Below are 24,854 nucleotides of genomic sequence, written 5' to 3' on the forward strand. Positions count from 1 at the left end.
CCGAATTCCTTGATGTTCAGGCAGATGGTAAAGTATCATGAAAAGCCCCTTCTTCAGGATCTTGTTCGAAAACTGAATGCTAGGGTATCTACCATTACAACAGTTTCTACAATAAGTGATAGTCTACTTTACTCATTTCCATTCGCTTACGACATACGGCATTATATTCTGGGGTATCTTTTAGAGTATTATATGGTGTAGTTTACGAACCTCTTGTCGACACATGTTCAGTAACTTTTTGTATGCCCCTTCCGATGACTGAGTGTCTGGGGCACTACAGCCGGGGCGGAGTGGCCGCGCAGTTTAAGGCGTCATGTCACTGATTGCGCGGCCCCTTCAGCCGGAGGTTGTGTGTGTTGTTCTTAGCATATGTTAGTGTAAGTAGTGTGTAAATCTAGGAACCGATGACCTCAGCAGTTTGGTGCATTAGGAATTCACACACATTTGAACATTTGACTACGGCCGTTCACTATTCTAACAAAATGAAACACTTGCAGCCGTCCTTATGATGTCATTTGTTATATGGCTACCAGTTTCAGCGCTTCAGTGTATCATCGTCAGGCCTTAGCTAATGCTGAAGGAGTTAACACCATCCATATACGCGATGCATCAGTGGCCAACATAAGTGTTATGCAAACTACCTGTAACTGTGATGTTCTCTCTCCAAACATCAACTGTTCGGTAGTCTGGGATTCTGGCATCGGCCTCTCAATATATGTTTCATTTAACGTCGTTTGGTATCAACAGCCTGAGCTTATGCCCAAGAATTTGCAGCTTTCACTCACTTAATGCTAGGCAGAAATCCAACCTGCCTTTGGATCACATCTCCTTGAATTTTGTGCGTAAAGGTGTACAGATGCCGATTTATCCTTTTCAGTTAGCTACAACATGAATTTAAAAGAAAAATGTCTTAGCAGTGACACTTGCACTTTCAAGACTCCACTGAAAAAATTTCATATGGCTTACGCTTGTTCAGTCGGAGAGTCCTAGGAAAAACTTCAAGCAAATTCCAAAGTTACATTTTAGACTATGCCGGTGTATACTCAGCAGCTTGTATTCTATGCAGGATACGCGTAAATTTTATTAGTACACATTTTTCTAAGATAATTTCATGTACTGACTCGTTCCATGACCACAGAACCTAGCTCCTAAATTTGGTCCTACGAAACTAGACATGCAAATAAACAAATAAATAAATAATAGAAAGAAACAGGGTACTAGCCAAACAGCGGCAGTTGCAGGCTCCAGATAATACGTCTCTGTACAAATAAAGGCAACAACAGTCAATATCATTATTTATTGACTACAGTAAACCAGATCACGACCTATTTTTCAAAGAATTTCATCAGCCTCAGCAGCCGAGGTGCCGGCACCGTAGCTCAGTGTGTTCGATCAGAGAGTTAGCTGCCCGCTGTAATAAAAAGAAACTGAGTAAATGGCTCAACGATGAACTTCAGCGGGTCTCATCGGGCGTCCACCTCGAACAAACGGAGATATAAAAAAGGCATTAACGCTCGTATGTGCGATGGTGCTCGACTAGGAGGTAAGCCGGTTCGAATCCCGATGGTGGATTAAATTTTCACTGCCCATATATGGCCCACAAGGGGAGGAGAAGTGGTGCTATAGAGTTCCTGGTCACTATCCTTTGCGTCAGTGTCCTGGATTAAACTCTAAAAGTCTTCGTAATGTCTCACGAAATGGGGGCATATTAAACTGTTGATAGTAATGCGTCCGTCGTACGGGGAAGTTAAACTCAGCGGCTCCCTTGGTACTATTCGGGCTGTGTAGGCTATGTACCGGCACTGGGTTTCACATTCTCCCTTCTCCCATCATTATCATACACCACAAATATAACACCACGTTATACACTACTGGCGGTTAAAATTGCTACACCAAGAAGAAATGCAGATGATAAACGAATACCATCTGCATTGGACAAATATATTCTACTAGAACTGACATGTGATTAAATTTTCACGCAATTTGGATGCATAGATCCTGAGAAATCTATACCCAGAACAACCACCTCTAGCCGTAATAACGGCCTTGATACGCCTGGGCATTGAGTCAAACAGAGCTTGGATGGTGTGTACGGGTACAGCTACCCATGCAGCTTCAACACGATACCACAGTTCATCAAGAGTAGTGACTGGCGTATTGTAACGAGCCAGTTGCTCGGCCACCATTGACCAGACGTTTTCAATTGGTGAGAGAGAATGTACTGTCCAGGGCAGCAGTCGAACATTTACTGTATACAGAAAGGCCCGTACAGGATATGGTATATGCGGTCGTGCATTATCCTGCTGAAATGTAGGGTTTCGCAGGGATCGTATGAAGGGTAGAGCCACGGGTCGTAACACATCTGAAATGTAACGTCCTCTGTTCAAAGTGCCGTCAATGGGAACAAGAGCTGACTGAGACGTGTAACCAATGGCACCCCATCCATCACGCCGGGCGATACGCCATTATGGCGATGACGAATACACGCTTACAATGTGTGTTCACCGCGATGTCGCCAAACACGGATGCGACCATCATGATGCTGTAAACATAACCTCGATTCATCCAAAAAAAGACGTTTTGCCATTCGTGCACCCAGGTTGGTCGTTGAGTACACCATCGCAGGCGCTCCTGTCTATGATGCAGCGTCAAGGGTAACCGCAGCCATGGTCTCCGAGCTGATAGTCCATGCTACTGCAAACGTCGTCGAACTGTTGGAGCAGATGGTTACTGTCTTGCAAACGTCCCCCTCTGTTGACTCAGGGATCGAGACGTGGCTGCACGATATGTTACAGCCATGCGGATAAGATGCCTGTCATCTCAACTGCTAGCGATAACGAGGCCGTTGGGATCCAGCACGGCGTTCCGTATTACCCTTCTGAACCCACCGATTCCATATTCTGCTAACAGTCATTGGATCTCGACCAACGCGAGCAGCAATGTCGTGATACGGTAAACCGCAATCGCGATGGGCTACAATCCGGCCTTTATCAAAGGCGGAAACGTGATGGTACGCATTTCTCCTCCTTACACGAGGCATCACAACTTACTTATGTTGTTAAATTAACTTAATTATGTCATGTATTGCAAAATGTGACTCGTTCCACATCATTACGAAATATCGTATTCATGATCCATGGATCTAGTATTAATCTAATCTAATCTAATCTAACAACGTTTCAGCTGGCAACGCTGTTTGTGTATGAGAAATCGGTTGGAAACTTTCCTCATGTCAGCACGTTGTAGGTGTCGTCACCAGCGCCAACCTTGTGTGAATGCTCTGAAAAGCTAATCATCTGCATATCACAGCATCTTCTTCCTGTCGGTTAAATTTAGCGTCCGTACCACGACATCTTCGTGGTGTAGCAATTTTAAAGGCCAGTAGTGTACATGGATGTATGACACTCACCTATAGTCCACAAGTAAAGATACGACACAACTCTCACATATCCGGCGCTGATGACCTCGACGTTGAGCGCACATAAGCCCCGACACACACATCTCACATATCCACCAGAAAAAAGGATTAGCGTACGCGGAGGAAGAACAGCCTTTCCGACTACGTGGCTGAGCCTACCCCGTGGAATTTACCAACAAGCGATGTCATACGAAACGTAATCTTTCCAAAAAGCTATGATGCAGTAAAATTAGTTAGAGAGTACCACGGTTAATAACAGTATGTCAGGATAGGATTTGAAAAATCGTACTTAGTGGAACGATGTGAAAGAGAATATGACTCATCCTCCGTCGAATCAGGGGACTGATTGCAAGTGTGTCAGAGTGGTGGGATGTTTGAACCTAATTGCCATTGTAGAGTGAAATGTATATGAAACCATATCATTATAAACCGGTAGTGAACCCAGCCACATATTTGCATTATTTATGCATCTACCATCAGGAAGTACCACACGGTGCATGCTAAAAGAGTGGGTAACTGGTCCTAGCAGAAACACATTAGGGCTAGGTGCACTGCACTTGCTTGCAGCTTTGCAGAAATATTAGAAGGTATTCCGCTTCCCCCCCCCCCCCCCCCCCAGATTTGGTTATAAGCTTGAAAAACTGAACATAGATCAATCGAGAAAACAGGAAGAAGTTGTGTGGAACTATGAAAAAATAAGCAAAATATACATACTGAGTAGTCCATGGCAAGATAAGTAACTTCAACAACAGTATGAGCTCAGGAGCGCCGTGGTCGCGTGGTTAGCATGAGTAGCTGCGAAGCGAGAGGTCCTTAGTTCAAGTCTTCCCTCGAGAGAAAAGTTTAATTTTTTATTTTCAGACAATTATTATCTGACAAACTCTTGTGTTTTCATCACTTTTTGGGAGTGATTATCACATACACAAGAAAACCTAAATCAGGCAAGGTAGAAGAATCTTTTTACCCATTCGCCAAGTGTGCGAGGTAGGTGGGTCGACAACATATTCCTGTCATGTGATGCACATGCCGTCACCAGTGTCGTATAGAATATATCAGACGTGTTTTCCTGTCGAGGAATCGGTTGACCTATGACCTTGCGATCAAATGTTTTCGGTTCCCATTGGAGAGGCATGTACTTTCGTCTACTAATCACACGGTTTTGCTGTGCGGTCGCAAAACACAGACACTAAAGTTATTACAGTGAACAGAGACGTCAATGAACGAACGGACACATCATAACTTCGCGAAAATAAAAAAATTAAAATTTTCACCCGAGCGAAAACTTGAACCAAGGGCCCCTCTTTGCGCAGCTGCTCACTCTGACCACGGGACCACGGCGCTCCTGCGCTCATACGGTCCTCAATGTTGTCTATCTTACCCCTGGACTACTCAGTTTGTATATTTTGCATATTTTTTTCATAGTTCCACACAACTTCTTCCTGTTTTTTCGATTGACCTGTGTTCAGTTTTTCAAGGCCTATCCACTGTGCCAACTTATAACCAAATCTGAGGGGGGTGCGATGGGGAGGTTCCCTTGTTAGTAAAATGTCTGGCGTAGTAAAGAAATAAGCTTGTGCTTATAGACCGCTACTCTGTTTCATTCATTCATCTTTACGTAATGTGATGCGTGTGGAACAGTATTAATAACACTAAAAGTTCGCGGGATGATTATGAAAGATTTTTCTGTATTGCGCAAAAAATTCTAGGATATCCTGGTATTTCAACGCGAACACTGCCCCTGTGGATGCACAACTTTAGTGGTTACTAATATAACTTGCTATTTCAACATGAAATTTATTAAGCAGAGGAGCTACAACAAACTCCACTATCTGACTGCAGAGAACAACTGAAACGCCTCAGCCAACTTTTCGCCCGACTCGTTTCATAAGAGAAGAAGTGTTAAACATCCGTTTGCTTATATAGTGTAAAATAAGAACAATTATAAGACAAATGACTGACACATGTAGGTTGATGATATCTTTACACCACTCCCTTCTTCCTACTGACAGGAACACTAGTTACAGAAGTTGGCAAGCAAATTTCACAATCTCGCCAGTTTTGCAAAGGCGTTAAAATCTATATCTTAGGCTCTGTGAATATAAAGGGAGGTCACTGGCCAGAGAGGCGAAGCGGCGTTAGAGTGCGTGGCGTCACGTAATTTGCGGTGACCGTTGAGTTACGGCGGGATGCGCGAGAAGGGGCACGAGAAAAAACAAACACTCTTCTTGGGGACGGTCGGAACAAAACCGACCGGATAAATGACTGACCACTGGGGTTTACGACTCTTGGTGTGTTGAGGCTTGTTAGGTGTGGCAGATGATTTCCCAGATTCGTCTGCTATCAGTTTCTTGAATCATTGGTCTTCGTCATTTCCGAAGTTTCGCGGTTTTTAGTTCCTTAAATTAGACGTTTCTTTGTAATTCCGAGCACGTGTGGCTATAAGGATCTTTTTTATGTCTTTTGGTTTCAATTTCTTACAGTGCTTCTTCTACAATATAATTGTTTAAACAATGTTTCACCAGCATTTCCAAAAGTTCGCAAATATAATTTTCATAATTAAAAAATCTTTATTTGTAACTGATTACATACGGTACCAAACATTTCGCGATATTAATTAAACCTGCACAATGATTCTTCTTCAATGTAAATTGTTTCAACAGTGTTCTCAAGCATTTCCGAAAGTTTACAAGCGTAAATTTCATAGTTTACTTTTCTTTGTAACTGATTTTACGTGGCACCAGCCAGGGTTTCACGCAGCTAATGGTGTTAAATACGTCTCCACTGGGTTTAATTTTTAACTTGAATAGATTAAATCCTGATCAACTGTTATTTCCCCCAATTAGTGTGTGTAATTTCTCAGTCGGTATCGAACTTTCTTTGTCAGTCAGCACACGTGGAAACAGGTAGACCTCTGAATGCCGCATGTCTTAGTAAGGGCCTAAATTTCTACTTTTGTTTTTCAGTGCTGTTTGAGCAGTGATGTAATGTCATTCCCAATCTTTCGGGTGTAGAACTGACTCGATTTAACTGACGTTACTTTGTGAATGTAGCATGAACGCAGCATCGGTGCATTTATGGTGATAGCAAGCCAAAGTGATCCGTGTAGTGTACTCCTGTTTCCATCATTCTCTTAGTACAAGTAGACCGGCCACTTCACACAAAAAATACGTTAGGCTATTGGGCATGCAACAATCAAGTCATTACTCTTGTCCTGTTCCACACATGGATTTATGGTTTGAGTTATCGTAAAAAATTACGATTTTTCGTGTGTTCGATAAATATAGTTAGTCTAAATTACAGTTCTTGGTGTACGCTATTCGTACAAATAGCTACTGAGATCACTCCACCTCCACTCTGTTATTAAAAGCTTAATGATAACGTACGCCTTCTTAACAGAGCCTAACGAATAAATAAAACGTGCGCAACGGCGGACCGGTTATTCTTGTACGGAACGGTGTATAATTAAAACAAATGTTATTGCACAAGTTTAGTCTTCCATGCTCCTTGCCGCATTTGATGGATTTCAGAGGTCAGGTACAGAATTTGGTGAAATAAAAAAAAATGGTTCAAATGGCTCTGAGCACTATGGGACTTAACTTCTGAGGTCATCAGTCCCCTAGAACTTAGAACTACTTAAACCTAACTAACCTAAGAACATCATACACATACATGCCCAAGGCAGGATTCGAACCTGCGACCGTAGCGGTGGCGCTGTTCCAGACTGTAGCGCCTAGAACCACTCGGCCACTCTGGCCGGCTTGGTAAAATCATCGGAGGCATTACATACGATTGCTTTTCGTTTTCTGTGGATGACAAATGAATAATTACACAGGACAGATGTAAAAATACGAAATAGCAGCCTGATTTATTGTTTACTTGGACCAGATTTACAGTGCCAGCTACCTTATGTTGCGAAGACCTACAGACAGATTTGACATTCATTCTAATATACGGGCACGTAGTTGACTTCAACAAGCTGCCGACACACGATGTAAGTTTTTGTAGCTGGAATACTTTCCTTGCTTCAGATACCTCCACTTGTCATATTTGGGATTGGTGGTGCTTGGTCACATGTGAAGAAGAATTTGCAAGAACACGTCGCCCATCACACTCGTCTGGCACACGGCCGATGGACAATACGTTTTTCACGGTCCTTCAGAAACAGTTGACGCTCCTTCGTTGATTCTCTTACAATCGTTGAGACGGGACTATACCCAGGAACATAATTGGAACTTCTTTAACTCTATTACACGCTGTTTACAATCTTCGATTGTGCCATGTGGAGGGTACCCGTAAACAGTTCTGAATTGTACCAGTCACAGATCCTGTATGCTTCTGTAGTTGTATCAATTTGCATTTTGCTATGTGCTAACATGTCGAATCAAGTTGTTTTCAGTAATATGCATAGATCGTGGTACTACATTTTCCAAAAAAATTAGTGTACATCCGAAACACCCATGCCAAACATTCTTGCTTTATGCGCTGTCAAGCATCGATACCTCACATGACGACAGAGGACTTAAGTGAATGGGAAAAACTTAAATATTGGACGCTGATCTATAGAATGCTTGGTAACACATTCCATCATGCGATCCGTAGAGATTTTTGGAAGAAAAACGTTCTCTTACCACGGAGCCTCTTTTACTGAAGTGACACGGAAAAGCAGGTGAATCATACAGTCATCATAATGCTAACCACATGATAAGTGCAGTAACACATGGCATTTATGTAGCCTAAACGGATTCTGTATGAGCCACTCTTTGACTAGTGATAGGCTGCAGTTTGTTACTGTTGTAAAGGGCAGACTACGTGTTCACTGCATTTGCGTGGAGGCACGACGACGTCCCAACGCATCTGCCGAGCAAATGTTTTAAACGACGTCAACAAGAGAGCGAACTGAGTTAGTCTTCTTGGTCACGTTTGGATGTAGCGAGGCGTGTAACATACTGTCATTAATACTTTTGTCTGGGAGATGTTTAGAATAAAAATTAAATTTAGACTTGCACTGGAGGTCGTGCAGCAGAATCGGGCCGCCTAAAAACGGGCGGCTTAACGTTGCTGCGGTTTCTCCCCCCGCTAACAAAACCTGCGCTGCTACACAACTACCGACCCTTTGTTCTCAACGTAGTAAGGAGAATAAATGTATGTTCTTCGTTTCTATTGCTAATACCTCACAAATTCTGTAGAAAGTTTTATACTATACTTACTGCCCCCGGCTCATGGCCTTCAAGTAGCAGTAGTTGTCTTTCTATTTTGCACATTATAAATGTGTCAAGAGATTCAGGCATATATTTCTATCAAAAGTCATAAAACTTTTTTAAATTAATTCCAATGTGTTATATGTGTAACATTATATTATCATAAGCTTTAGTCCTTTTTGTATTTGAAAGTATTGGACCATTATTATCACACATCTCTCAATGTGTGACGCTCACCAAGTGTTAGAGGTGTATTTTCTTCGAAAATCTGTTTCTCTAACAAATGAACTGGTCCCCCCAATATAACCTTCTTATTACTAAATTCTCTCTAAAAACAAAATACACCAAAAGCAAACAGATTAACCAGCAATTGGAAGTGATATACAAAGTGCATCCGATTAGATACAATGTTCGTTAAGAAGACACAGAGGGAGAAGGTCCTCTTGGATATACGTAGAATATATCGGCAAAACCAATATACGTAACATAATTTTATTTTCCATTGGAAATGATAAGCTTAGGTTCAATGTTCAGTCCACAAACTGTAAGCCTAATCCACATCTTCATTTTACACACTGCTGTGAAGCGCGTGGCATACATAGCAAGCCCGATAAACATCCCTTGATGAAGAAGATTCCAGATCCTCATTGATGCCTATTTGCCGATTCAAATGTTATGATGCTGCCGTCACTGCGAGAACGAAATATTTTTGTAGTGGCGTACTGCACCTCAATCATCGCATCCCGCACGCCTCATGGATGGTGCATACGTAAGCCCGTCCGCACGTTCGAAACTGTTAATGGTTTATTCCAGTAGTAGTAATTTTATTCATACGTGCATCACTTTTACGATGATAGTGGATATGTTTAAGAAATAGAACATCACTCATATAACTTACAAGTCTAGTTTGACAAGTAAGGGGAAGCTGCATGACCCTCGTCTTATAGTAGGAACTATTTTGGCATTTGCCTGAAATAATTTTGGGAAACAACGGAATACCTTAGTCAGGATGGAGACTAAAGACTTCATTCTCCAGGATTCAAGGCCAATCTGTTTCAGAAGGTACAACCTCATTCGGTTCATCGCTAATGTCACCTACACCAGTGCTTTGTTTTTCTCGTAGATTCAAGTAAAGAAGTTTTAATATAAAAGGCTAGTGCTACCCTGTTTATGAATTTCTCAACATCGATGACTGTCTACGTAATACACACTATAATCACACAATCAGCTGAGATCTGGGATATAACAACGATATTTGGGTTCACTTTTGTGTACCGTAACCTCAGATTTGCTTCCTTGACAAATTAAGGCAGAATCCCTCCAGAATGAGTGACAGGACACTTTGGCCTCAGAAAGAGGATATGATGTCGAGAGCGTCCTTTGTAAAACTTTGGTGTAAGGTGATCGAAAAAACAGGTTTACTGCTCTTAGCCACATTAGTTTAATTTTCATTATGCCTGTCATAGGTTTAAACCTCTGTCGTGTTGTGGGTTTATGTGAATTAATACAACACCTAGTGGTCTTAGGCTCCTATTTCTGTCACGCTACATCAAATGCACTTTGTAAACATTTCTGTGTTTACAAGGTACATTTGATGTTGTATATCGTGTTATATGACTGGAAAAGGAGGCTGTGACCACTGGAAACAGTGATGTAGGTCACCCGCAACTCGCAAACACATCACTTACACATTGTATTAATTCATATAAATCTTCCTGAAGATGGAGGTTTAATCCTCATAAACGTGTAGTGGAAATAAAATCAATTGTCACTAGTAACAGCAAACTCTTGATTACATTCGATGTTAATAATATTCACGATAAAAGTAACCTAAAACGTTGGCATTTAAAGTTTGGAATACGATTTTCGAAAAAAGAAACAAAAAACAGCAAGAGCGAAAGTGTGCTGTGAAGTGACAGAGATGCTTTATTATTACTGTTATTTACTTTAGTTACTTTTTTTTACCGGACTCCTACTCTGTGTGATCTTTGGCATCCTTCATTGTATAGAGTGTATTGATTAATTGGTTATACAAGCATTTATTCTGCTTCTAATTGATTGATACATTTGTTGAATGTCCTCATGAGGGATATCGTGACAAATTCTGAGCAATTGGCGCGTTAGATCGTCAAAATTCCAAGATGTTTGGCGGTCACTCCCCATAATGCTCAAAAGTTATCAACTGGGGACAGATCCGGCGACCTTGCTAGCCAAGGTGCCGTGTGACAAGCACGAATGTAAGTGGCAGAAACACTCAACGTGTGCAGACGTGTATTATCTTGCTGAAATGGAAGCCCAGGATGACTTTCCACGTAGGGCATTACGGCATTTGGCAGAATATCGTCGACCTACCGATGTCCTTCAAGGGTGCTGCGGATGTCAAACATTGTGTCCTGCTATGAAACGAAATGGCACGCCAGACCATCCATCACTTCTGGTTGTCCGGCCGCATGGCTAACAGCAGTCATGTTGGTATGTCACCACTCTCCGTGTTGTATCAGGACACGTCTTTAGCCTGAATCACAATGACTGGAGGCGAATTGTCTCCATAGAAGAGTCCTGCTTCGAATACAGCTCCGATAACCAGCGAAGACATATCTGGAGACGCCCCAGATAGCGGTGAGGTACGAATCTTACTGTCGCCCACTCTCTGTCATCCACGGCACCCCTACAGTACAGTGCTACGCCGACGATATTATACGCGCCAGTTTGTGCCCTTCACGGCAATCCATCCTGAGCTTACATTTCAGCAAGATAATGTCCGCCCACACACGGAGAAAAAATTGAGAACTTTTTTAAGCATTACCAGTAGCCCCCCCCCCCCCCCCACCCCCAACCAGCTAGATATTTCCATGATCTTACGCTCCAATTGGACAGAATATCACCAGGAGGAAATCCGACAACACTATTAATCAATGTCAAACCAAATAACCGCTTGCATAGAGCCACAGGTGGACCAAGATATTATTGACTTGCTGAATTTGTGAAGCACTCTCTCTTAAATAAAACATTCAATTTTTATGAAATTTTAATCATTTGTTTGTCTATACATGCACGCCACATATACTGATTTCCATCCCCATACTTCCCTCGTGGTGCGTCGTTTTTCATCTTAGAGTGTAATTACTAGGACCACCAGACTCTACGACAGGTAACAACTACTGTAGGCAATGCACATAGACGTAAGACATGAATAAAAAGCAACAACAAAGGACCAAATGAACCTAATCTGTGACTGAAAGTGACGGATGTGAAAAGAGGTTTTCAAATGCAGCCATTTATGGCTTTTAGCTTATTCCTAATCGACTTATTTTACGGAGAAACTGAAGTATGTTAGCGACAGCTGCTCGCTCAACACTCTTGATACTGGGTCATATGTGAAATTCAGTCGACTACGTGTTTTCATTTCCGATCCTATAGGCCATTCTATGCAATTCTGAATCCAAATTGAAGAAATCAACTTAAAAACGCGGACGAGAAACTGAACCTGACATCTGTGGTGACGTGCACAATTGTTGCGATTCGATTTGTTACAGTCCCTTAAACGGATTTGTACTGACATGAACTATGTGTGTAGGATTGGACGGTACGATCTGATAACGCAAATGGATCGAAGACTTTATGATATTTATTACCTGCTTTCAGCACGAAAATTTCTGGAGAGTTGTGTGACGTTCTTAATTCTGCTAACCTCTTACTAACTGGTCAAAGAGTGAAGTGTTTTTTACTTTGAACGTTGGAACCGCGAGAAGCAGGGAAATGACGTACCTGTTTAACATAGCTCGTACAGACGTTGTAGAGGTCTGTCGGCCGCTGGCGCCGCAGCTTTGGAATCGCACAGTAGCACGTGCCCTGGTCTGCATGTTACGTCTCCCAGCGGAAACAGACAACACGAATCGATTCCAGCGAACGCCGTACCCAAGTGGGAGCGTGGCCTCACTGTATCTGCAAGGCTGCGGGTTCGCTTCCTCGACCATCCATTTCAGGCTGCGTACATTCAAGCGGGGAAACACCGTGCTTGTTCTGTAAGTGTCGAACTACGTTCTGATCGACGTAGCCAACACACATACAGAAAACGAAAAAATTTCCGTTGTCCGTGAGAGCTTAGTTTTTCAAACTCATCTGTGAAAATCAAAAGATTCTGCTAACTGTCTGGGAAAAAGATACGAGTAAGTCATCGCGAAGAAAATAGTCATTCACATCATCATGCCTAGTTTTCTCATTTGCTTCTATAATTACTTCAGTCGGAAGAAAATTAAAACACTCACATTTTTCCGAGAGCAGAATATAAGAAGGTCATTATTTACATTTCATAGCACCATAATTGTTACCGTATCACAAAATTCGTACAGGCTTTCTCCTTCCTTTACGTATTATTATTATTATTAGTGTTATTGTAATTTAAATGCTAATGAGCCCAAAGTACTTACAATTTTTTGTTGAATGTACTCGTTGCCTACACTTCACTCACTGTTTTGTCTTGAACTTATTTCCTCACTTTAGTTGAAGTCTTCTTCTTCTTCTGTTTCTCCATCTGGTCAACAAACCATTTTTGAAACACATTTGAAATTTTTCGATCATCTGCATATATTATTTTGAAAGTGGTGTAATTTTTACTTCACTCTTTCTTCCCCCAATCCATTCCAAGATATCCGATTTTGTTTCACGCCTCGTTTCATGTAATTCAACTATTTATTTTGTAAGCATATCTGCTTTCGTTTTCTTTATATGGCTGAAAAGTTTTAATCTGATTGTTTTAATGTTATCGTGAATTTATTTGTACTGCTTGATATCTTGATTGCTCCTTAGCCTGAACTGACCGCCTACAAATATTGGTGTAAGATTTTTTCTTGCAGTCTTTGGTGCTCTTTTTTCAATGTTTTTGATATTTGACTGCCTGTATAAAAACAGTGTTTCTGAAGCATAGAGACAATATGTGTTAATAACGGGATTTTAATGTTTCAGTTTAATGTGTTTGAAGATGCACTTCTTGTTACAGATAGTTTCGGTGAGAAGAAAATGTTGTTTAACTTTATTTACTACTGACATCATTAACTGTGTTTTCAGTTGTGAACTATTGAATTGTTTCACTCAGGTACTTGGTGGACTTGGTTGATTTTGTCGCATTTTGTTTTCATGTGTTTTGGTGATTGCTTGTGGCAAATAACCATTCACAATTTTCGAATAAAAACTGCAAACCAACTTGTTCTGCTGTTTATTTTAAAGGTTTAATCTGTTTCGAGGCTCTTCCTGATGGCACGAGACTATATTAAGAGATTAACTGGAAACAAATACCAACTGATCTGTAATTTTCTTCTGTCCACTCCTAATGTGTCTGTGTGGTTGATATTAAAAACAGATATTTGCTTGCGTCAGCCAGTCATTACTTTCGCGAGATACAGTAAAATAGTGACAGAAAGAGTCCATCTCTTTCTATTACACCATTTTTCAAGATTAAAAGTTTTGAAAGTTTCTTTATGATTTTTATTTCGAATTTTTTGTTTCTTTGTATTTGTTTTATGATTGAAAAGTTTTTTGGTGTAAATCCTATTCATTCAAAATTCGAAATAAAGATTTCCCATCAAATTAATCATCAAATTATTTTAAAGATTTCAAATGTTTACTATTATTATCAACCTTAGCAAAACTCTGGGTGGGACGGAACTTAGTACGGAGATGCATCGATTTTTTAAGAAAGAGGGTTTACTGGTATTTTCTCATTCTCGCCATGGATGCTCCTTATTTACTTGAAATTGTTCCTTAGATGAAATAAGTTTGATGTCTTTGAGGCTGCATGATATTACGATCTGTGAGAGCCGTAATTGACTTTTCCAGAAAAAAACACACAAATTATAGTACCGCATCTTCTAGAGATGCATCTCCAATTTCTGCTCATAGCCGACTAGCGCTTTTTCTCTCGTCAAATAACGTTTAATAACTGAGTGTCAGGTTCTTGTAATTTAAGATCAATCATCCTTTTTCAAATGCCTCGCTTGCTTCGACAGACGGGAAGAAACTCTCGCCCACGATTTATATCAGAGGTACGATGAGGCAAGCTGCAGAATATCGTCTGGTCTTCAAAATAACACAAAATGGAGGCACTTTAATGTACCTTCGTTTTCAAATAAGCATTGATGACAAGAATTAACTCACCAAATATATAAGCACTGCAGCTACATTACCTAGACTATGCATAACCATAGGCGGCAATACATTATAGAGCTAAACATTCCTTTTGATGTTTAAGTATTACGGTAGTGATCGTTTCAGTAATTATTTTCAGGAATTACGTTTGTAACAGCAGTCAAATTGGGTTCTTGTGGCTTCACACTCCAGTAACACACAAAGCACTTCTGATACTGTAGTCTCAAGAAACCTGTACGTCGGCAATAGTTTTTTCCAAGAAATCAATTTTGTTCGAGGCCTTCAAGAAAGGCCGGGAAAACATGAATTAGAATGGGCCTTGAAGCCAACTCATCCGCTACACCGTTGCATCGTTTTACTCCTATTACGTGTATAAATTATTACAGTTAACAAACGAGATCCCTGTGCATCAATTAATGCATATAGTCCTGCCGTAAAAATGTGAGCGACGCCATTTATTCCGTCATAGTATGCCATCATCATGTTACCTGGGCATCTACATAGGGAAAAAAGATGTTTGTAAGTCCAGGGATTAAACTACTCTGATGCACAGTAAATAGACAATGATAAATTTAGCTTTTGGCTTAATATGACATTAAGAATGCTTGCGCACTGTGTAAAACAAGAAGCTGCGTAATACGAGTTGAACTGTTACTAATAATACCATACAAATTAAAACAATGATGATTTCAAATATCCGTCAACTTTGGAGTAACGACCAGCATATAACTGCTCCTTTAATTACAGTAATGGGATCATACTTCGGTATCTGACAGGGGTTATTAATAAAATATAATACGTACAACTGAAGAGGTTCTGCTTTGTTTGTTAAGAGCCGCTGCTGTTTTGTTTGACCGTCAGTAAGTGGACGAGGGAATGTAAAGAAAGAGATAACAACATAGTAAATGCGTGATAGTAGCGAAGGTAGACACGATTCCAAGATCCACCACTGCAGTAAATGTTTATATGCGCACTAGATCCGCAGATGATAGAGAGATTGAAACAATGGGTGTTGAGACGAAATAAATTATTCTGAAAATTAGGGAGATGAGGCTGTGGAATTCTAAACAGAAACGAAAGACTAGTAAAAGTAATAGAAACCCGTGAAATGGAGGAAGGGGACGAAAGGGGAAGCAACCTAGTATAATTTAAGCATAATTTAATCGCTACTAACACTTGGCTTATGAATCACAATAGAGGGCTTTATACATGAAACAGGCGTGCAGACATAGGAAGGCTTCAGGTATGTTACACGGGAGCCTGCAGAAAGATAATGCCTCTGAGTTTTTTAAGTGAAAACTCTTAAAGGTTTTTAAATAAAACAAACTTCATTAACATTCCACATCTTTGTGCTTCATGTTTACACCCTGGCGACGAACGCATTTGTCACAGCGAGAGACAAGTTTGTTGATACCGTCACTGTACAATATTTGGCTTTGTTGATGGAGCCACAACACCTCTGCTTGCACAGCTTCACCGCTATTACAGTGAAATCTTCGAAAGTGTTCTTTAAGCTTTGAATGTAGATGCGGATCGGATGGGGCCAAGTCGGGACTTTACGGAAGATGATCGACGACAGTGAACTCAGGGTATCAGACTGTTGCAGATGTCACAGGGCTGGTGAGTGTTCTGTCACTGTCAGCTTACGGAAGAAGTCTTCTGATTCGAAGCTCAATTACAGCGCGCTGTTTCTCACTCACAGACATAGTTAAATTACACAGCACCATGTTACACTCAACTAATTGGAGCCCTCTAGTTGCAGAGGGCTACAGATATGTGGAAATGAAGAATAAAGATGTAGAATGTAAATAACCTTTTGTTTTATTTAAAAGTGCTTTAAGAGTTTTAAAATAAAAATATCGGAGGCACTGCTTTCAGTACGCCCTCATAACTGACGAGGGCCGAAGTAGAGAAGATACAACCTGGCTTTAACAAAGAAACGCATTTTTAGAAAGATAAATTTGTTACAAATAATGCAACTCAAGGTGCTAGGAATTATTTTCCGAAAGTATTCGTGTGAACTGTAGCCTTTAACAGTGTGAAACGTGGACAATAATCACTGCAGACAAGAAGAGAATAGAAATTTGTTTAATATGGTGCTACAGAAGTATGCGGATGATCAGATGAGTACTTGGAATAACTAAGAAGGAGATGGTGTTCGAATCAGAGAGAAAAGAATTTTGTAGCAGAATTACCCATAAGAATGGCTGGGTTGGTAAAACACATGCTGATGCGTCAAGGTATCATCATTTTAGTTTTTAATTAACCTTACGTTTTCAGACCGTCGTTAACATCCGCTGTCAAGCGGAAATATCAGCTTTCTATGGATGAAGGTTGTCAGTACAAACCGAATGGACACTATATTCACAACACGTGAGTGTTCGGTGTCTTCTAAGTGTTAGTATTTCCAAAGCCAATAAAAAAGTTACTATATGTTACGACGGCCGTAGGCATGAGAGTACTTCGTCTTCGATTTGGCGTGTAGTACGCACATTTGGTGAAGCTTTACAGAAACTCGAAATGTAGCACGATATTGAATTCAGATGCCTTTAATAGCTTCCACAACTTAACTCTGTCTCGCAATCTGTCAGAATACAAAAGAAATTCTGGTCGTATGTAAAGTACACGTGCAACAAGGTGTAGTCACCTTTTCAATGCGTGATATCAACGCTAATGTTACTGGTAACAGTGTCGCTAAAGTAGAGTTACAACATACAGTTTTCCGAAATTCCTTCACCAATGAAGACGAAGTACATATAGTAATGTTCGAATTAAGAAGAGGTGCCAACATGAGTAACTTAGGCGTAGATACCTTCGGTGTAGCTAATGAGCTTAAATTACTTAATAAAGACAAGACCTCCGGTCCAGATTGTGTACTAGTTAGGTTCCTTTCAGAGTATGCTGATACAATAGCTCCATACTTGGCAGGATCGACGAAAGATCCGTATCTAACTGCAGGAAAGCTGTCCAGGTCACACCAATAATCAAGAAAGGAAACAGGAGTAATTCGCTGAATTACAGACCAGTATCAATAAGCAGTAAGATTTTGGAACATACATTGGGTTCCAACATTGTGGATTACATCGAGGAACACGATTTCTTGACAAATAGCCAACACAGATTCAGAAAACGTCGTTGTTGTGACATACAACTAGCACTTTATTCTCAGGAAGTAATGAGTGCTATCGACGGATGATCTCAAACTGACTCCATATTTTTAGATTTCTAGAAGGCTTTCGACACCGATCCTAAAAACTGACTCGTAATAAAATTGTATGCCTAAGAATCATCACCCCATTCGCGCGACTCGATTGGTGATTTCCTGTCTGAAGGGTCACAGTTCTTAGTGACTGACAGAAAGTCATCGGTGAACCAAAAGTAATACATGTCTTTCGGAAAGGAAATGTTTACAGATGATGCTGTCGTTTACCGTCTTGTAAAGTCATCAGAAGATCAAAACCCATTGTAAAACGATCTGTGTGGTGCTAAAAATTTCAATTGACTCTAAATAATGAAAAGTGTGCAGTCATCCACATGAGTACTGAAAGGAATCCGCTAAATTACGGATACAGTATAAATCACATAAGGCCGTGATTAAAACAGAGTTTTATTGAGGAAGGAGCTTCTCATGAAATTTCTATCAACTTTGTCCTGCGAATGCGAAAATATTTTGTTGCCGCACACCTACACAGGGAGAAACGATCATTGTAATAAAATAAGAAAACTCAGAGCTCGCACGGAAAATTGAAGTGTTCGATTTTCTCGCGCACTCTTCCAGAGTGGAACGATAGGGAAACAGCTTGAAGGTGGTATGATGAAGCCTCTGCCAGGCACTTAACTGTGAATTGTAGAGTAAGCTTATAGATGTTGGCATGGATTGTTGACGATATGAAGAATAATTTACCTCGTGTATCTAATTATTTACAATGTACCTCGTGTATCTAATTATTTAGTGCTCAATTTATGTAGGAAACTGCTATAAAATGTGTTTCCGAATCTGTTTCAATAAAGGCACTGGTGTAACATATTTTAATCACGTGGGACTGTCGTTTATAATATCACCATATGTACCTTGTCAGAAGCTGTGAATAGTGGAATTATTATTGAATTTCTCACAGTATTTTACCGAAACGTTCTCTAATTGATTCATACGTCAGTATACCTCAGTGTGCACATGGTAGTTACCAGTTCTCAGAAGACAAGGTACAAGAAATTATGACAAGCAGACGAGTGTGAGGGCGAACATGGCCTGAAATGTGTGACAAACCTTGAAACCCATGGCAGGGCAACGGCGAGCGCGTGACCACAGCGCCCCGCCACGGAACGTGCTTGCTGGCCGCAGATCTGGCCCTGCGCTTGCGCCTGGGTTCACAGTTATCGGGCCACCTGTGCCTCTTCCAAACTTCTGCCATTTTATGAGTTTTAATCGAAACGCTGCTAATGTACTAAGAACCTGACCCATCACGGAAATTGCTGCCTATACGCAGTAACTTCAGAATCGTTATCAGAATCTGTATAACTTGATGAAGAGATCCAGTAACTATATTGTTCTTGTGAAGTGTACGCAGTGAACGAACAACACTAAACGCAACATCTGTAGTAAAACTATCGGCTTTATTGTGCTCTGTTCACTGACCAAGGTAAAAATTTACTCCTTTTTCCTAACGTTTATCCCTTCCATTTGGTCGGATGTTTTCGAGGTTTATTTTATTTAACTTCGTGGCAGGTTGCCCTTCCTCCACTGTCATCACTTAAACTAAGGCAGGGGAGGCTTGTCTGCCATCTGTTTGTGAAGTGGGTAAGCTTAGTTCCGTGTTTTTATAATATTGTATCTGTTTGTTTGCTGCATTTTCTGACGAGAAGAACGCGGCACGTGTCATAATCTGATTTGCCAGAAACTTTTCTCAGTGGGAGATAAGTCAAAATAAGCGAATATGTGTCTCGGCTTATCAATACATACTAGTCCGTTTATGAGAAAACGACCGTCAAAGTTTTTGACGTAATTTACACACGTCTTAGTGCAAGCTGAGCTCAGTCCGCCTACTGGCAAACACGAATGTGTGTGTGTGTGTGTGTGTGCGTGAATGTTTGTGTGCGAAAGAGAGAGAGAGAGAGAGAGAGAGAGAGAGAGAGAGAGAGGGAGGGGGGGGGATGATTAGGACTGTCACAATCCACAATTAGCTTCCACTTGATTATCAGATGGCGTAGAAGTTAGTTATTGACTTCGTTCTCGGATATGTTTCCTATTTTGATATACGTGGGTCTTCGCTAATACATATTACCTTGGCAGGTAGGCCTTTTGAAAAATTATTTGTTAAACTGAAGTAAATAATGATTAACAACGTCCAGCAACTTTGGAAGCAATAAGTATCGGTTTGAGTTTAACTGAATACCTTGGTAAGGACCACACCAGGTCGGTGGAAAAGGAATTCTGAGGACAAGTAACTGCAGCTCTTCATCCGACGTTACCCCTTCTTTGCGAGGTTTGAGGTATGGGTCTGGATCAGATGGTAATGTGGAATTTCATGTGAAGGAAACCGCCCAGTATCACATGGTCAACGCCTCACAAGTTTGTCGTAATCCTCATCTTGCCCCAACACCGTAATTTCGGTCCGTCTGGGAAGCATCACAGTTTCGTATGGACTCTCTGTGATTTCATCCAGTATAGGCCAAAATAGCGCACCAACAAATTGTCGGTTTTCTTGAATACCTCAGTGTGCAAAATCAGCGTTTAATGAAACACAAAGAAGATGCATTCCAGATACAATTCCACAATTACCGTCATTACACGGGGTGCATGACGACTTCCTATTCAGAAGTATTATCGGTTGGATAACAGATATCGTTCAAATAGCAAAAAAGAAAAGACGTTCCAGAGATACTGAGAATCGTGCGTCATTAATAGCCTCAACCAGGGATTTTAATTTACTACAGAATTTTAATCTGCAAAAATAGTAGAGTTTCTAAGAACGTTTCTAGCCTCACAAATAATTTATAATTTACAAGAAGATATTAGTTGTCATAAATATTTTACCTGTCAGCATAAAATAGGCTTCTATTGAATAGTTCTGGCAATAACTGTAGCCCATATACATTAAACCAACCTGGTAAGTGTCACAGACTACTGATGAAATCTCGTATTAACACAGCACGAAGATCATAGACATGTTATGTAGGTGATAAATAATAATGGATTCGAAGACCAATCTTAAGTATCACCATACTGGCATTAGCACTGTGTAGTCGAACATTGACACGTCTGGAAAGACGATGTTTCTACCAGCCATAGCTGCAGGAGCATAAGAAAGCTAGTCTCACAGTCCTGGGTCTACAGGAAGTAACGCAAGAGACGTAATGATTTTCAATCATTCCAGAGTAACTTTGAATTCCACCATTAGTTCGGCTGCCGGTATAGCTGTTGTGTGTAACTGATTTACACGTTAAAACTGTTAGTATACGGCACGAGGTTTTATAAACCATTCTAGGTCCTAATTGTCTTTCTTAAGTAGAGTATCGAGGTATCACATCTTACCATTACCGAATAATCCATTGAAGCTACAGTCTTCCACACCATGTTCACATCCAGCTAAAAGTGTAATACTTATGTATTTGAATTTTGGGAGTCATAACCAGAAAAGGCCTCACGATCCATAACACCCAAATAGCATTACTCGCTCCCAGTAGAGAAGTTCCAGAATGGCGTTGAGGACACGAATATGGAAACTCTGATAGGTGTTGGTCTGTGTCTGCTCTACAAACAGTGTCACCTACACGTATCAGAGAGGCACAATTTATTCTGTATCACAACGAACCAGATGCTCTAGAGATGTTTAGTTGTTCTTTACATTCTCAGATTTACTCTCCCTAGAATTTTCCGTACTGATTTGCTTATGAGGAATGGACAGTCATCTGCATGTGCAGCGTGGAATACCACCAACATACAGAGCATAAATCTACTGGCAGTACCCCGTTTCGTATTAGATGTAGCCCTTTATCAGTACAATGTGGTACGGGTGGACGTGCTTTCACCCAGTTATATTTACATTAGTTTTCTGGGTGGTGGTGTGTTGATCCCACGTCAGTCTACCTTAGTAAATTTGTATGTCTATCACTTTGTCATTATTGTGAAGGTTAACTGTTAGAATGCATGATCATATGTTAAATAATTAAAATTACAAGGATACAGTTCTATAACCGATTATTCGGCCTGATTGTCAGGAATACGTGTGACTCTTTACACATCACCCACATGTACTCTGACTCCCCCGAATGTTGTGATTACATCTCACATCGGTCTGTCTTAATATTTGTCACATGTCTCTCGCTCTCTGATGTGTCTTCTTTGTATGCGTATGGTGAGCATAGAGTGACGATTACCGATGACAGAAAACAATATCTGGGTAGAGATGGACGCACTTTCGGTCATATAGGGTCGCTACGTTTTCAACCACGTAATATTCGTCTGTCGATCTCGGTGGCCGAGTGGTTCAAGGCGCTGCAGTCCGGAACCGCGCGACTGCTACGGTCGCAGGTTCGAATCCTGATTAGGGCATGGATGTGTGTGATATCCTTAGATTAGTTAGGTTTATGTAGTTCTAAGTTCTAGGGGACTGATGACCTCAGATATTAAGTCCCAGAGCCATTTCAACCATTTTTTAATATTCGTCTGCTTGACACGCTACCTTCTTTACATATCAATACCACTACCGGTTAGGTCTCTCCTTTGAATAACTAAAATTACTCTTACTAGATTTTCACCGCATATTCTTAATATACCAGCCGAAATCTCCCGGAAGGCGACACTTTGGATGGTTTTAGGAACCTCAAATAACAACCATGTCTGCCAGTCTTGATCCAACAGCATGTTCCAGGCCCCAAGCTGTAACGTGTGTGATGAACGAACAATTATCCCACCCCTTCCGCATTGAGAGAGTGGAAAAATACATTTCTATAGCGTACTAATTTATTTACGAAGAATATCCAGCAGAGGTTGGAAAAATAAATCAGGTTTATAAGTAATAATTTTTCAAATATTTTTACAACCTGTGTAATATGACAGGACGTGTTTGCAGGATGGCAGACAGAGCTGTCGTCGACCTTGTTCATTTCAGCAGCAAAGGACAAACCTACCACACAACATAGCGATGAGATACGGAGTGTTGGGTGGCGCGCGATTATGATGTCCCTGATGATTCAGTTACGACAGCAACCGTTGAGTTACCACACAGATCTTCTGTTGTGGTCGATATGAACACCAGCATTCTCGGATTCAAGAAAATATCTAATTTTCTCCTGTAAAAAATATGTTTTATAATTTTAATAAGAGCTATGTTCTTTCCTGTCTATATTCTAGGAGAGAGTGTTTGGGGATTTTCATTCTGCTTCGTATCTCCAGCATAACTCTATTGATGAAACCCTCCACATCTTCTTGGGTGGTCGTTGGCAATTCTTCTACTTCACATACTTCGCTTCGATTTCTTCCATTTCCAGTTTATTTTTCGTACACACAACACATTAACTGCACTTAAGGGAAATGCAATACGTTTACTCATTTTCTTGTGACTTGCGAGATAATTTTGTGGGTATCAGTCCTAAGTGAGCAACATCGTTATCTGACGGTATTGTGGAGACCAATGTCCTGGACTGAGAGAAATATATTATTCCTGCTCCAACTTAGCACTTCTGTGTAATACTTATGTCATCTTTGTTGGAGTCAGTGTTAAGAATCTCCACGTAGTTTACAGATAGATAGTTAAAACTTCGTGCAGACAGACCACAATTTATAAGCTTTTCTCAGTCTTGAGAGACTGGCAAACTTACTTGCACACCAGTCGATATTCGTGTATTCTGATTATCCCATCCAGCCAACCGGATACAGATTTCTCATATCGCTTAAGCAAAATGCCGGGAGGGTTCCTTTACGAAAAGAACACACAGTCGATTTCCTTCGCCCAACCCGAGCTTGTGCGCCGTCTCTAATGACTTCGTCGCCTATGGGATGACGAACTCTAAACTTGGTTCTTTCTTTTGACGTAGCTGGATGGGTGGCACGTCGTGGCAGCGGCCCAGCGCCCCATCAGATCGTCTCGTCCCGCCAACGCTCTTGTCCTCGGCTTTCCCGTCGCGGGTGAAACATGAAGCCAAAGTCATATCCTGACTTGCCTTATCAGCCATTTGCATCCCATGCTAAAACGACGTTGGAAAAGATGCTCCAGGGAAGCGAGTATCAGAGCACAGCCTAAGTAACGCCATAGCCCGAGGATTGCTTCGTTTTTCCATACGATTTGCTAGTCTTTCCAGCACGCTTTTCGATGAAAAGTCTCGTATCTGTAGAGGTGGCATGTGTGCCCTTGCTTTAGCTTACACTGACTGATGCGTCGGAGCAGGATCCAAGTGTCCTTCCGGTGTTTCTTGTGCTTTTCCTAAATCGCTTCAGATAAGTGCTGGGATAGTTTCTCCGAAACGGATACGACCCGCATCCTTTCCTATGTTTATGCAATTTGGTTCCGCTTTTAACAGCCTAATCGTTGATGGAACATTACAAAGCACCGTCTATCTTCTTCTTCAAAAGTACTTCAAATTATAGACAAAATTTGGTATAAATTTCTTGTCTCGTCACCATGTTACCCTTCAACGTCGAATCGCCAGACACATTGATGATTGTTACTATTAAAACTGAAACAAATTCACCACTCGTATGTTCCTTTGTGATTTTAAGGATCAGTGAAGAAAATTGGTTAACCCTTTGTTGCTTCGTAATGTACATAGTAAATAATGAGTTGTGTATATTAATGTTCAGTCTTCTTGGATTTGAAAGGTTACGTTATAATTTGAGCGGTCAAAGCATCAGTAGCGTCTGCAAAACCGAACTCTATGCCGCGTATTTTACTTATTCGTAAGTGTGAGGAAATATAATGGTATCTCAAACACTTGTGCGCACATATCACCGCCAAATGTCTAATACGTCTAACTATAAAGATTGTATCGTTATGCGACGTCAACGCATAGACCACTGTCGAATCGTAACACATGTAGCAAGAGCTTGTGAAAAGAGGATTAAAATAATATTGGGGAACTGAAAGACTATTAGTCAA

This window comes from Schistocerca piceifrons, chromosome X (genome assembly GCF_021461385.2).
Source record: "Schistocerca piceifrons isolate TAMUIC-IGC-003096 chromosome X, iqSchPice1.1, whole genome shotgun sequence".
Taxonomy (NCBI): Eukaryota; Metazoa; Arthropoda; class Insecta; order Orthoptera; family Acrididae; genus Schistocerca; species Schistocerca piceifrons.